General features: G+C 33.3%; 1 long non-coding RNA gene across 1 annotated transcript in view; it reads left to right on the top strand.

Annotated features, from left to right (window-relative positions):
* LOC105466262 (uncharacterized) overlaps positions 1-13,486 on the top strand; it is a 61,559-nt gene extending 48,073 nt beyond the window's left edge. The window contains exons 4-5 of the long non-coding RNA XR_011609035.1: positions 2,439-2,503; positions 13,079-13,486. This is a non-coding gene — a long non-coding RNA (uncharacterized lncRNA). The remainder of the gene's footprint in view (positions 1-2,438; positions 2,504-13,078) is intronic.
* The last annotated feature ends 3,167 nt before the right edge of the window (positions 13,487-16,653 follow it).

The following is a 16,653-nucleotide window of genomic DNA, read 5'->3' as shown; positions in this document are numbered from 1 at the left end:
ATTATTTTAAGCTCCTAATTCAGTGCTTTAAAAAGGATGTTCCACTATTTAAAAAAGTTATTGTTAAAAATTCAAATTTGTCTTCGTACCCAAAGTTTCCCTAATGTCTTTGGACTTCTCAAGGGAGTCCAACAGCCTCAGGAGGCTGGGAGGAGCAGAGTAACATACTCTTATGCTGATTTCTCCTCAACAATGGTCTCAGCTCCCACATCTGTTTCTCTAGACATTTAGGTATCAAGATATGTTATTAGTGACAGACTCAAGATTCAAATCCAATACACCTTAACCTCCAAATTGCAATATTTCTATTTCTTATTGTCAAATTAAATAAGTAGCAATTGGGCTGAGACTGTCTCTGTGCTTTGAGTTCCCATAGGGAAAATAAACCAACAATAAAAGCTCTGTAACTAACTTAGTATGTAAACACATCAAAACCTAATTTAGGAGATTTTATATATATACACACACACACACACACACACGCGTGCGCACACACACACAAACATATATATGCTAGGTTTTCAATCACAGACAGGTAAGCTTCATCCAATCATAGACAGAAAACTGATCAGATCTTAACCAAATAAGGTAAATGCCTCATCACACCACACCCAAATAAGGCAAATGCCTAGCTGTAGCCAATCAGGTGATTGCTCTACTCTGCCAGGTGTCTGGCTTGTAAAAGTTCTCTGCTCATGGTTCTGGGCAGAGCTCACTAAACTTCTTCTAGTTCTGAGTGCTGCCAGATTCAGGAATTGTTCTTTGCTAAAATAAACTGTGTTAAATTTAATTTGTTTTAGGTTTTTAACATTATGCTGGCTTCCCACTGGAAAATACCTCAATGGGAGATAGAGACAAGGATCCACTAAAATGGCAATAAACAGTACCAAAACCCAAATTTGCCTTATTTTAGAATTTTCCATAGTGACTGCATATAGCCCTCAAAACTCAAAAGAATAACAAAAAGTAAACAGAAATCACAGATTATTCAGGAGAAAATTAAGGCCATATCAAAAACTTCAATATGATATTTTTAGTTAAAGTCTTCTTCAATTATTTTTTTCTTACAGGAAAAGCACCATGGAAGTGAATGTAAGAATTATGCCTATCCATATCTATAAGCATGAAAGCCTCAAAGTATTTGATGCTGAAGTTTAGTGCCCAGAAAAGTGTTGGTCATCCAGCAAATTACTGTTTGATAAAAGTTAAATATGTGAATAAATGAATGAGTGATTAAACTAATTTTTATTTCTGTCTTCAAGTTCAACTTCAGTAAATCCTAGGTTTAAACTCATTCATACCACAGTTTCTGAACTAACCCAGATCATATCTGGAAGTATATTAGAAGCTTCATCTTCATTAGTAGGTAGAGTCTAAGTTAATCTTGAGACATTTTCTAGGTGCTCCACAAACCTGTGATTTGCTTTTAAGCTCTCCTGAACCAACTAAGCAGCACATTTCTACTTTAGTCTCCATTGCATAAATCAGGTTTTTATGAATAAGTTCCTTCTAAGATCAGAGATCTACCTTAATGAGTGAAGTTTTGATCTTCATTCTAACTCCATCTTCTTTCCACAGAGGCTGTAGTCATACTTTGTTCCAGCAACTGATTGGTTTGTTATCTTGCTAGAGATATAAGCTACCACACCTTACTCATCATATAAAACCTGTTAGATATTATGCAGTGGTTTATATTACTTAATGTATTTAAAGTTTTCCCTAGATTATACATTCTTCAAAAGCAATGACCTTCTTGTTTTGTTTAATTGATTTGTTGAATACTATGCTAGGGCTATAATGTATATTAAATAAATGCTTGTTCATCAACTAAACTTTTTTGTTCTAGCAGTTTGTATCTGATATGCAGTATGATAGAACATTAATTTTTCTGTTCAGTAATAATTCAGATTAATCATGATTATTTTTAAATTATTATTTTATTTTATTCTACTGACACATAATAGTTGCACATATTTTCAGGGCAAAGGTGTTAATTTAATACATTCATGTATTAGTAAAGATTAAATCAGTGTAATTGTGACATCTATAGCTTTAAATGTTCGTCTTTTCTTTACATTAGAAAACTTCAAGTTATTCTCTTCTAGCTAGTTGAAATTAGTATTTCCAATTTTAAGCTATATTTTTCAAAAGCTATTATAATTTTATTTAGTCCTATGTCCACTGCTCATAATATTATTTTCTCAGCATTCCCATCAACAACTTCATTTTAAACTTTCAACAGGCAATTTTAGTTTACATTAAGTACTCTTAATAAAGTTTTGAATAAAGCAATCAGTATTATAAATGTGCTCAGCATAAAAGAATAAAGAATATAATTTTGGAAGTACTTATCTGAATGAATAAATTTTAGATAGCTATCATTTAAAAGACAAAATCAACAAATACTTATTAAACATGTTTGTCTTGTATATTGTTAGATCCTGGGAAGGAGATAAATAAGTTAAAGGAAATTACTTCTGCCTCTGTGGAGCTAAGGAACCATGTGAGTAACATATATGTCTAAGTTTAAAATAACAATTATCTGTACCCCAATTAGAGGTTCAGATAAACAAGAGATCAATGTAGGCTAAAGGGTATAAAAAAGCCTCCTCTGGACATTAGAATTAACCCTAAGCCTTTTGAGGTGAATATAAATAGAGTGGAGGAAATTAACCACATGGAGAAAGAACACTAGCACATATACAAGGAATGGAAAGATATTTTCTTGGGATAAAAAAGATATAAAGCTGAAAAGGAGTGTTAGTACAGATTGCAATGCAGTAAAAACGATGTTAAAACACTGTTTTCTCTACTGAATGTGAATTTTAAAAGAGAGAGAGAGAAAGAAATCTGAAATTAGCAATAAGAGGATATTGTACATACTGGCCATATAAGGCATCCTCCTAAAAGATATATTTTATTAGTTGAGAATTCATCAGGAAATAGGTGGCTCATTCACAGGATGTAGTTAAAGAGCATTTAATGAAGAAACTATTTACAGGATTGGGGGGCAACAAGAGCGAAACTCTCCCTCAAAAAAAATTAACATATTTAAATAATAAATTTTAAAAATTCAATATTTAGAGATTTATTTCTATATTTCAACACTTAAAAATTGATTTTAAATATTTAATTTTACATTGAGAATAATTGTGCACTTGATATTTTTTCTTCAAAATCAATGTTTGTTTAAATAGAAAGGAAAAAAGATATATAGGAATATTAAATTTGATTTCCCACCAAATGAGAGTGGCTTATCGCAGCACTAGAAGAGGTCCTTTACTTTCTAGTTTTTACTACCAATATGGTCCTGAAATCCTTTCTTTCCAATCACTTAACTAAAAATTATATCATGCTGTTTTGTTATGAAGTTTTAATTTTTTTAGGTTGTGTTCAAGTGACGCAAAAATGAAATAAAATATCATCAATTATCTTTATTTTTTACAACAAATATTTGGAAATTGAGTAGCTGCATGAATCATTAATCAAAAACTTTCATTTATTTGTAGATATTAGAATCATGTGGATATAGTCATTGGAATGTTGCTGGAATTAGTTTTAACTCGTATACACAGAAGTAATAACATCATTTCCAAGGTTGCATTTTAAAATCTAGGACAGAAGCTCAGTTCTCAACTGGAAGATGATTGTAGCAAAATGCCACTTTTGCAATAAGAGAGCTATTGTGTCGCTAAAAAAAAGAGTTTCACTAGTCTATGCCAATAACTATATAACACAGTTCAGTCCTCTTTGTAGTCAGTAATTTTTCACATATATTTAATTTTCAAAAGGTTGATTGTATTTGACTGTGCTTTCACCTCGACTCCTCTGATAACTGAAGCAGGTGGTGCTGAACCCAGCAATTCAATCATTACAGCCCTGAAATGATTCATCTTACACTCTCAAAACAAGTCCTTCTAGCTTCTCAATTATGGTTTGCCATGTGTGAATGCAGACTCTATGAATGACCAGTGACTACACAATTTAGGTGCAAAAGAATAGCCATTATGGCATTAAATCCTTATCATTATGTTGCATTTCCTGTGCTTATTTCACAGTAGCTGAGAGGCCTGCTCTTATAACAGCTCATCAAAACAAAACTTTGAAAGGTATCAATCAGAAAACCTACATGTTTGGTTTTATGTATGTGGAGTTTTTTGTTTTTTGTTTGTTTTGTTTTGTTTTGTTTTTGGTTCTGGGATACATGTGCAGAACGTGCAGGTTTTTTACATAGGTATACATGTGCCATAGTGGTTTGCAGCACCTAGCAACCCGTCATCTAGGTTTTAAGCCCTGTATGCCTTAGGTATTTGTCCTAATGCTATCCCTCTGCTTGCCCCCCACACACCAACAGGCCCTGGGGTGTGATGTTTCCCTCCCTGGGTCCATGTATTCGACTCCCATTTATGAGTGTGAACATTCGGTGTTTGGTTTTCTGTTCCCGGGTTAGTTTCCTGAGAATGACGGTTTCCAGCTTCATCCGTGTCACTGTAAAGGACATTAACTCATTCTTTTTTTCGAGATGGAGTTTGCTCTTGCTGCACAAGCTAGAGTGCAATGGCATAATCTCGGCTCACCACAATCTGCCTCCTGGGTTCATGCGATTATCCTGCCTCAGTCTCCCAAATAGCTGAGATTACAGGCATGCGCCACCACACCCAGGTAATTTTGTATTTTTAGTACAGACACAATTTCTCCATGTGGGTCAGATTGGTCTCAAACTCCCAACCTCAGGTGATCTGCCCGCCTCAGCCTCCCAAAGTACTGGGATTACAGGCGGGCTACATAGTATTCCATGGTGTATATGTGCCACATTTCCTTTATCCAATCTATCATTGATGGGCATTTGGGTTGGTTCGAAGTCTTTGCTATTGTAAATAATGCTGCAATAAACATATGTGTGCATCTGTCTTTATAGTAAATGATTTATAATCCTTTGGGTATATACTCAGTAATGGGATTGCTGGTTCAAATGATATTTCTGGTTCTAGATCCTTGAGGAATCACTACACTGCCTCTCACAATGGTTAAACTAATTTCCACTCCGACCAACAGTATAAAAGTGTTTCTATTTCTCCACCCCCTTGCTAGCATCTGTTGTTTCTTGACTTTTAATGATCGCCATTGTAATTGGTGTGAGATGGTATCTCACTGTGGTTTTGATTTGCATTCCTCTAATGACCAGTGATGATGAGCTTTTTTATCAGGTTTGTTGGCCATGTACATGTCTTCTTTTGAGAAATGTCTGTTCATATCGTTTGCCCACATTTTGATGGGGTTGTTTTTTCTTCTGAATTTGTTTAAGTTCCTTGTAGATTCTGGATATTAGCCCTTTGTCAGATGGATAGATTGCAAAAATTTTCTCCTATTCTGTAGGTTGCCTGTTTACTCTGATGATAGTTTCTTTTGTTGTGCAGAAGCTTTTTAGTTTAATTAGATCCCATTTTTCAATTTTGAGTTTTGTTGCAATTGCTTTTAGTGTTTTAGTCATGAAGTCTTTACCCATGCTTATGTCCCAAATGGTGTTGCCTAGGTTTTCTTCCAGAGTCTTTACTGTTTTATGTTTTATGTTTAAGTCTTTAATTCATCTTGAGTTAATTTTTGTATAAGGTGTAAGGAAGAGGTTCAGTTTCTGTTCTCTGCATATGGGTAACCAGTTTTCCCAGCACCATTTATAAATAAGGAATCTTTTCCCCATTTCTTGTTTTTGTCAAGTTTGTAGAAGATCCGATGATTGTAGATGTGTGGTGGTCTGAGGCCTCTGTTCTTTCCCGTTGACCTATATATCCGTTTTGGTACTAGTACCATGCTGTTTTGGTTACTGTAGCCTTGTAGTATAGTTTGAAGTCAGGTAGTGTGATGCCTCCAGCTTTGTTCTTTTTGCTTAGGATTGTCTTGGCTATGCAGGCTGTTTTTTGGGTCCGTATGAAATTTAAGTAGTTTTTTCCAGTTCTGTGAAGAAAGTCAATGGTAGCTTGATGGGAATACCATTGAATCTATAAATTACTTTGGGTAGTATGGCGATTTTCACTATATTGATTCTTCCTATCCATGAGCATGGAATTTTTTTTTCCACTTGTTTTTGTCCTTTCTTATCTCGTTAAGCAGTGGTTTGTAGTTCTCCTTGAAGATGCCCTTCATGTCCCTTGTAAGTTGTATTCGTATTTATTTTATACTCTTTGTAGCTATTGTGAATGAGAGTTCACTCATGATTTGGCTCTCTGCTGGTATATTATTGGTGTATAAGAATGCTTGTGAGTTTTGCACATTGATTTTGTATCCTGAGACTTTGATGAAGTTGCTTATCAGCTTCAGGAGTTTGCGGGCTGAGATGATGGGGTTTTCTAAATATACAATCATGTCATCTGCAAGCAGAGACAATTTGACTTCCTCTCTTCCTATTTGAATACCCTTTATTTATTTCTCTCAACTGATTGCCCTGGCCAGAACTTCCAATACTATGTTGAATAGGAGTGGTGAGACAGGGCATCCTTGTCTTGTGCCAATTTTCAAAGAAAATGCTTCCAGCTTCTGCCCATTCAATATGATATTGGCTACAGGTCTGTCATAAACAGCTTTTATTTTTTTGAGATATGTTCCTTCAATAATTAGTTTATTGAGAGGTTTTAGCATGAAGGGGTGTTGAATTTTATCAAAGGCCTTTTCTGCTTGTGTTGAGATAATCATGTGGTTTTTCAAATTAGTTCTGTTTATGTGATGGGTTATGTTTATTGCTTTGTATATAGGAACCAGTGTTGCATCCCAGGGACAAAGCTGAGTTGACAGTAGTGGATAAGCTTTTTGATGTGGATTTGATTTACCCATATTTTATTGAGGGTTTTCACATCGATGTTCATCAGGGATATTGACCTGAAATTTTCTTTCTTTGCTGTGCCTCTGCCAGGTTTTGGTATCAGGATGAGGCTGGCCTCAGAATAGGAGTCAGGAAGGAGTTGCTCTTTCTCTAGTTTTTCTAACAGTTTCAGAAGGAATGATACCAGTTCCTCTTTGTACCTCTGGTAGAATTCAGCTGTGAATCCATTTTTTTTTTTTTTTTTTTTTTTTTTTTTGGTTAGTAGACTATTAATTGCTGCCTCAATTTCAGAACTTGTTATTGGTCTATTCCGGGATTTGACTTCTTTCTGATTTAATTTTGGAAGGGTATATGTGTCCAAGAATTTATCCATTTCTTCTAGATTTTCTAGTTTATTTTCCTAGAAGTGTTTATAGTATTCTCTGATGGTAGTTTGAATTTCTGTGGGATCAGTGGTGATATCCCCTTCATCGTTTTTTTTTTTTATTGTGTCTATATGATTCTTCTCTCTTTTCTTCTTTATTAATCTTGCTAGCGGTCTATATATTTTGTTGATCTGTTAAAAAAAAAAACAGCTTCTGGATTCATTGATTTTTTGAAGGGTTTTTTGTGTCTCTATCTCCTTCAGTTCTGCTCTGATCTTAGTTATTTCTTGCCTTCTGCTAGCTTTTGAATGTGTTTGCTCTTGCTTCGCTAGTTCTTTTAATTGTGATGTTAGGTTGTCGGTTTTAGATCTTTCCTGCTTTCTGATGTGGGCATTTAGTGCTATAAATTTCCCTCTTTAAGACTGCTTTAGCTGTGTCTCAGAGATTCTAGTGCATTGTCTCTTTGTTCTCATTGGTTTCAAAGAACTTGTTTATTTCTGCCTTAATTTCATTATTTACCAAGTAGTCATTCAGGAGCATGTTGTTCATTTTCCATGTAGTTGTGTGGTTTTGAGTGAGTTTCTTAATCCTGAGTTCTAATTTGATTGCACTGTGGTCTGAGAGACTGTTAGGATTTCCATTCTTTTGCATTTGCTGAGGGGTGTTTTACTTCCAATTATGTGGCTGATTTTAGAATAAGTGAATAAGTGATATGTGGTGCTATGAAGAATGTATATTCTGTTGATTTGGGGTGTAGAGTTCTGTAGATGTCTATTAGGTCTGCTTGGTCCAGAGCTGTGTTCAAGTGCTGAATATCCTTGTTAATTTTCTGTCTCGTTGATCTGTCTAGTATTGAAAGTGGAGTGTTAAAGTTTCCCATTATTATTGTGTGGGAGTTTAAGTCTCTTTGTAGGTCTCTAAGAACCTGTTTTATGAATCTGGGTGCTCCTGTATTGGGTGCATATATATTTAGGATAGTTAGCTCTTCTTGTTGCATTGATTCCTTTACCATTATATGACGCCCTTATTTGTCTTTTTAAAAATCTTTTTCAGTTTAAAGTCTGTTTTATCAGAGACTAGGATTGCAACCCCTGTTTTTTTTTTTTTTTTTTTGCTTTCCGTTTGCTTGGTAAATATTCCTCCATCCCTTTATTTTGAGCCTATGTGCATCTTTGCACAGGAGATGGGTCTCCTGAATACAGAAATGTGCAGAGATTTTTTAAAGTTTATTAGAAATCCTTAGCTTTCTGCAAGTTACATGTAGATATATATTACCTATTATATATATTACAGTATATATTGCTTTTATTGAGAAATATATTTTTGTGTTAAACATGTTTTAAATATGTACACAATTATGTTAAATACGTTTTAAATATTCTGGCCATGCGCTCTGCTTTTACAAAAAGTATATCCCAAAAAGTACATGGAATATATTGTAATACACACAATCATGAATTAGAAAGAATAGGTTTTTAATGTCTTCGCACTACACTGGCAAGCTGCTCATTTCCCTTCTGCCCTTATATGCCCCTATATGTCAGATGAAACGTTTTTGCTTGTATACCACATAAAAGCATTTCCACAGGGACTTCTCCTCCTAAAATCACAAATATCAACGGGTTTTAAGTATTTCATATAGTTCCCTTTTCAGTATATATTTTCCTTTTTTTGTAGCAGCTGTTTGAAGTTACTGTCTATGCCAATACAAGAAATTTAAGGAATAATTCATTCAGAAGGAATGCTACTATGTATCTGGTGTTGACATAAGCATTGGTAATACAGGAGGGAAAAAAAAAATAAGAAGAGCCCTTGCCCTTATACTGCTTACATTCTAAAAGTTTAGCAGTAAGACAATGAATAAATAAAACAGATAATTTAAACCCATACCCACATACACATGATAATGAGTTAAAGTTTTAATTGGATTGATCAGTGAAGGCCTTGCTGAGAAGGTGATAATGGAGTAAGTGCCAAAAGCAGATGAGGTAGCAAGCCTTTGAAACATCTATGTGCAGCGAATATTGAGCAGAAGAAATAGCATGTGTAAAAGCCCTGAGGTGTGAGCACTACTGGCAGCACAGAAAGAAGCCTGATGCAAATAAAAAGGAATGAGCAAAGAAAAGAACAAATGACTCTGAAAGAGAACAGGACTTATATTGGGTCCAATTTCATGTTGGGTCTTAAAACATTTTTTAATATTATTGATAGTTCCTTTACCATCCTGCTATTAGAAAACAGCATGGTACCTATGTGTGTGTGTGTGTGGGTTGGGGGGTATGTGTGTGAGTTGGGGGGTATGTGTGTGGGTTGGGGGGTATGTGTGTGCTAAGACTGATAATATAGCAGCTGTGGTTGTGTGCTCCTGTAGTGCCAGCTACTTGGGAAGCTGAGGTGGGAGAATTGCTAGAACCCAGAGGTTGAAGCTGCATTGATCTGTGATAACACCATTGCACTCTAGCCTGAGTGACAGAGCAAGATCTTGCCTCAAAAAAAAAAAAAAAAAAAAAAAAAGAAAGAAAAAAACACTATATATATATGTATAGCATGAGCATACTAATGGATCTAAAATTTCCTAGATCCCAGTCTCCTCTCAGCAGAAAACACAATCCTTAACTACTTTTTCTCCTTCCCAACACTTTTGTTTGTATTTTTAATAACACATGTATGTGTCCCATAATAATATATAGCTTAATTTACTTGTGGTATAATTTTATTTAAATTATGTCAGAAAGTTTGCATTCTCTGCATCTTTTTTACTCTACATTTTATAAGCTGCAGCTCTGGATATATGTAGATGAAGCTCATTTATTTTCATTGCTGTTTTGTATCACAATGCATAACTCTACCACATTGTATTTATTATGTCCCAGGTTGACATACATTTGGGTTGTTTCCAATGCCTTAGTATTATAAACAGTTCTATATTATTGTACATGTCTCCTGAACATATTGCAAGAGGATTTCTGTGGTTTATATCTGGAACTGATATTGTTTGAATGTGTGATATGTACATGTTCAACTTTACAAAGTCATGCCATATTGTTTTTTAAATTAATGTTATTAATTATACTCCACCAACAATGTACATGAATTCTTGTTAGTCTCATTCTTGTAAACATATAATATTGGCTGATTTTTCAATTTGATCCCATGCTAGTCAGTGTAAAGTGATATCTGTTGTGGTTTAATTTTGAAATTCTATGATTATGTTTATTGGATATGTGTGGTTTCTTCTATGTAAATGCCATTCATATTTTCTCATTTTGGGAGTTTCCTATATTTTGTCATATTGATTTGTATGTTTCCTTTATAAGTTCTGAATATTAAGTCCTTGTTGGTTATATGTTTTGATGTTGTCTCCCCCTAGGTTATGTTATGTCTTGCCTTTTTCCCTTAATATTTAAAAGTTTATGAAAAAAGCAACATATGTAATTATAGTCCTTTTTAGTTGCCCAAGAATATTTATATTTGATACAATAATACTAGAGGGATGATATTATTGTAACATTTTTGTGGTATTTTTAAGTAAGAAAAAGAATCACTTACAAGGCAGAAGACACAAAGTCAGTCAGCTTTGCTTGTAAAATCCAAATTATCTTCTAGGAAATGCTTTTTATTTATTTATTTATTTATTTATTTTTGACAGGGTCTTTCTCTGTTGCCCAGGCTGGAGTACAGTGGTGTGATCACAGCTCACTGCAGCCTTGACTTCCAAGGCTCAAGCAATCCTCCCATCTCAGCCTCTTGAGTAGCTGGGCTACAGGCACACACCACCACACTTGGCTAATATTTTAAATTTTTTGTAGCAACGGGTTCTCCCTATATTGTCCAGGCTGGTGTTGAACTACTGGGCTTGAGCAATCCTCCCACCTCAGTCTTCCAAAATTCTGGGATTCTAGGTGCGAGTCACTACGCCTGTCTCAGATGCACTTTAGATGGTATTTTAGAACACATCATTTTTAGAACACTTCCTTTTAGAATAAATATATCTTCTTGTATGAAGGCTGGATCCATCTAGTTTATTTCTTGGAATATTTAACACATTAAGTGAATCTGTTGACTCTAGGTTTTGAATGAAGGTGTCCTTTTGGCACTTCCACAAGTAAAATCAATAATTTTGCTTGGAACCAAAATGCTTTACAAATCAGTGAAATCTATAGTTACAGGTATAATACAAAACTCAAACTGCATAATTTTAATGATCACTTTATCTCTGTTGGAACTATGAAAGTAAGCCCCAAGTTTTATTTTTTGTTTTATAAAGTATGGTAAAAACTGGATCATTTTTCATCCCAAGTAACCTCCAAAAATTCATTATTTAATGTAGGACTTCAGTGCAAAATGAATAAAGACTACATATAAACTAGGTTGACCGATGTAACACAAGGAATGACTTTTTCCTCCAACTTCTGATTTTAATAAAAAATGGATAAAAGGAGCAATGAAACATCTTTGCATTATGGAGATATTATTTTAAACTGAAAATGTGGAATTGTACATTATAACTTAGCACTTGATGCCAAAGTTTATTATATATTGTAAATCAAAGAAAAAAAATTAAGAATTTGCACAAGTAATAGAACAATCTCAGAGTTCACATTTTGTAATAAAACTCTCTATTTTGTGTTTGCAATTGTTTATGTGGCTCCTTCATATGGTCAGCAGCTGGAAGTTATGCAACATCAAAACCATGAAATGTTCTACATAATTTCAAATGCTCTCCTTATGCAAAATTGTAACAGTAGCAGAGTTATGAATTTAAGCGGTAGATAAATAGCACATTTTTATGCATTCTGAGAGAAATGCCCTTAGGGTTCTACAACAATACTGAAAGAACTGAGGTATTCCCATGGGCTCTAAAAGTTAATGATGGAAAGTCCAAGGGTTAGTGCAAAAACATGTGGTGTGGAAAGAGGTTGTAGAGAAAAATATGCATTTTTTGCAATAGACCTGAGGTTGTCTCAGTTCTTCCTCTTACTAGCTGTGAAATTTATTTTTGTCTTCAAAGTGGGACAGTTAATACCAGTCTAGGTTAGATTTCAGTAATAAACAACCCATAAATCTTACAGGCTTAAAAAAAGAAAGGTTCTTTTTCCCTCAGGGTACATGAGTTGGATAGGGCTTTCCATACTATCTTCTCACTCTGTGACATAGCTTGGTAGAGAAATCACTTTATCAAAAGTTGTAATGAGTTGCAGCAGAGGGGAAGGTAACCCATAAGTAAATACTTCAGTCCAGAAGTGAAACATGTCACTTCCACTTACAGTGCATTGACCAGCACTCATCATGTGGTATCCCCTCAACCTTGGTGGCATCTAAAAAACTATTCTTACCATGCTTCTGGAAACCAGAGATTCAAATCCTAGATGTAGCATGAAAGACTATCAAAGGGTTGTTGAGAATTTTTAGTAATCTACATAAGTTTATAGCATAGTGTTTATAAAATATGGTAAATATCTGGAAACATTCTTCATTAAGTGTTTTATTAAGCATACAATATTGATATCAGCAAGCAAGAAAGATAAACATCACTATGAGTTGAATTTTTTAACGCTAACTTTATAGGTCATGTTATGTTAATTCTCTTTGGTGAATATATTTTTTTAAATGTAGAAAAAAAATCCTTTTTCATTTTTACATATTCAAAATGGCATTACCATGACTTGACCTAATTATCCAACTGGTATGAGTTAGAAAGTTAGTTAGAAATTCAAAAGACTTATGAGTTTACAGACACTCTGGATATTTCTCAGATTTTTTAAATCTGTCAGGAAAACAATGTCATATAACAGTTTTAATAAATTATTTGATTGAAGAGTATTGAATAATACATTTTATCCAATCTTTTAAAGTTTTTTGAAATAACTAGACCCTAAAATTAATTTTCTTTCTCCAGGATGTGGAATTATTTGCTGGTGAAGAGGGGAGTGGCCTCCTCCAGATCCTCTTACTTTATTCTTGGTGGGAGAAACAGAACGACCACAAACATTTTTTGGTTCTAAAAGTTCTAAGCCTTCTAGAATGTTCCACACAGCAATAGTATATGTAGTATTGGATTGGTGCAAAAGTAATTGTAGTTTTTGCCATTGTTTTTAATAGTAAAACCTGCAATTACTTTTGCACCAACCTATTATCGTTTTTATAATGATCATATAATATTTTCTGCTATATTTCAAAATATTTATGACATTATTAAAAGCGTTGTTTAATTCCATTCATATTCACTGATTATTTGCCTTGAGGAAAAAATCGTATGTGCATATCAGAAAATAAAAGTCTTGAAAGAAGACCTGACAGCTTGTGTGTTCTAATGTTGACCTCTAACCAAATGAATAGCTCATAATCGACAAAAGACAATCAATCATATGCTATCTAGAAGGTATTTTGGATATAAGTCTGTATTATCATAAGTCAAATATTATATGCCAATTGGAAGTTAGTAACTTTTCTCATGAATATAACTGATTGGCATTCTAAAATTACATCCTAAAACTATAAAAAACAAAACAGAACAAGAGAAAAGTTAACATATCTTTTTAAGACATTTTATTTAGCGCCAAGTAATAGCAGTAGCTTCTTGCTAAGAAAAAGGGATTCTACAACCATAACCATATTTGATACTTACATAAATTAGATTTGTTTACCACTCACCTAAACTATACCTCTTTGTAAACTTAAAAAAAAAACTGTAAACAAAAAATACTAAAAAAATTTACCAAATTTCTTACTTTATAATTCTATACTTTATAGATTCAGAATCTAATAGCAAAAATCCTAGCGAATTTTATGATACATGTATAGAATATATATACACACAGATATATGTAGAATATATATACACACAGACATATACGTGTGTGTGTGTGTGTGTGTGTGTGTGTGTGTGTGTGTGTGTGTGTGTGTGTATTCTACATTTTGGAGCTTTTTTTTTTAGAGTGGTTTTCATTCATGCCCCTAGACAAAATATGGAATTAAATTTTTTTCTTTAGAGTAAAAAGTTGTATTTTCCATTCTATCCTTCATGCTTGGATAACTGATTCAAGTTATGTCAAATACAATGCATCACAACCTTTGTCATACAGTATTAACCTGGCAAAGTCAGCTGTTACAAACTTTCCCAGGATCACAGACTGATTCTTAATCCCTCTTAACAGATGAAGCTGGTTGATATGAGCTGAGAATAAATATAGACAGATTGACTCTATGATGGAAACTCTTAAAAACCTACTTTATTGTGCTTCTTTTGAAACTAGGAAATAAACATGTATCAGGAAGTGAATGAAGTTTTGTCATGAGATAAGTGACTCTCTACTATCCTGATTTTGAAACTTAAGATTTCTTAGCATTTTCTAGTTACAAAACAGATGTATACAGTGTAGTAATAATAATCTAAACTAAGTTTAAAAAGAAAACCAATAACCCATAGCTAACATCATACTTAATAGTGAAAGAGTGAATGAATCACCTCCAAAACCAAGAATGAGGCAAGGATGTCAGCTCTCGTCACTCTTATTTAACCTAGTTCTAGAATTCCTAGGCAGTTAATTAAGGAAAAAAAAAGGAAATAAAAGGTATTCAAATAAGAAAGGAAATTATAAAACGTTCCCTATTTGCAGAAGACATTATAGTCTACATAGAAAATTCCAAGGAATCTACAAAGAAACAAAACACAAATAAAGAACTCTTAGAATTAATAGTGAGTTTAGTAAGGCCACAGGAGACAAAATTAATATTAAAAAACCAATCATATTTCCATATAATAACAATAAACACAGGGAAACAAAAATTGAAAGCAATTTATTTTATAATTACTCAAAAATGAAATAGACATTACATCTAACAAAACATGTACAGTATTTTTATGCTGAAAATTACAAAACACTGATAAAACAAAGAAGATCTAAATATATAGAGACATATCGTTTTATGATTTAGAAAACACAATACAATAAAGATGTTGATTCTTCCCCCAAATTAACCTATATGTATAATGCAATTTCTTTCAAAATCTCAGAGATGTGCTTTGTAGATGTTAATAAGCTTATTCTAATATTTATATGCAAAGACAAGAGAACTAGAATAGCTAAGGCAATTTTGAAAAAAAAAAAAAGGAATAAAGTGATATGGATCTCTACCCAACTTTAAAGTTTACTATATGGCTACAGCAATCAGACAGAGTGGTGCTAACAAAACAATACATACAGAGACCAATAGAGCTGAATACAAGAAATAGAAATAGACACGCAGAAATGCATGCTTAAGAGTTCTTAAACATGATACCAGAAGCACAAGTCATAAAAGAAAATAATTGATAAATTAAACTTAAAATGAAAAGATCACATTAAAAAGATAAAAAATACAAGCCAGCATGAGAGTACATATTTTCAAACCACATATCTGAAAAACAGATTCATATCAGGTATAAGGAACTTTTAAAATGTAACACACACACGGACACACTTCAATTAGAAAATGGGCAAAAGATATTCAATTAACATTTCACCAAAGAGAGCATACAGATAGCAATAAGCACATAAAAAATGTTCAATACCATTTACCATTAGGTTAAAGCAAATTAAAACCACAATGAAATATTACAACACAAATATTAAATCAGGTAAGAAAAAACTTGTGAGAATACCAAATCTGGCAAGAATATGGAAAAACTGAATTGCTTAGAAATTGTTGGTGGGAATATAAGTGGCACAGCCACACTGGAAAATATCTTGGGAATTTTCATTTCTTTTCTTTTTTTCTTTCTTTCTTTCTTTTCTTTTTTTTAAAGAGGTAGGGTCTTGCTATGTTGTCTATGATAAACTCAAACTACTGGGCTCAAGCGATCATCTCACATCAGCCTTTCCAGTGGCTGACCATACAGTGGCATTTCAGAGCCAAGCTATGGAAATTTTCTTGAAAAACTATATACTGATCATGTATCCCAACACTCCCATTCCTAGTCATTTGTCCCAGAGCAATGAAAACTTATACCTGCACAAGAATGTACACACAAGCACTTATAGCTGTTTTTGTTGTAATAACCCAAAACTGCAAATAACCCTAATATCTTTCAAATTGTGGTGCATTCATGCCATGGAATACTATTCAGTAATAAAAATAAAAATGAATGGACTGTTAACACACTCAGAAAACAGAGATGAATCTTAAGGAAATTATTTTGAGGAAAAGTGTCAACTTTAACACATTATATACTGTATAATTTAACTTACATAGCATTTTTGAAATAATAAAACTGTAAGGAAGACAATCAGATTAGTGATGAAAGAGGGGAGAATGGCTGCAATTATGAAAAGGTAGTTCGAGGGAAAGTTTTGTGGCAACTAAATAGTTCTGTATCTTAATATTAGTGATAGTTATACAATTCTACATATTTAATTGACTTGCATAGAACTATACATATGATAAAAAAAAAAAGAGTGTATGTAAAACTGATAAAATCTGAATAAGGTCTGA

Source organism: Macaca nemestrina, chromosome 1 (assembly GCF_043159975.1).
Source record: "Macaca nemestrina isolate mMacNem1 chromosome 1, mMacNem.hap1, whole genome shotgun sequence".
NCBI classification, from domain to species: Eukaryota; Metazoa; Chordata; class Mammalia; order Primates; family Cercopithecidae; genus Macaca; species Macaca nemestrina.
The sequence above is the reverse complement of the archived record's forward strand: the minus strand, read 5'-3'. Positions and strand labels throughout refer to the sequence as shown.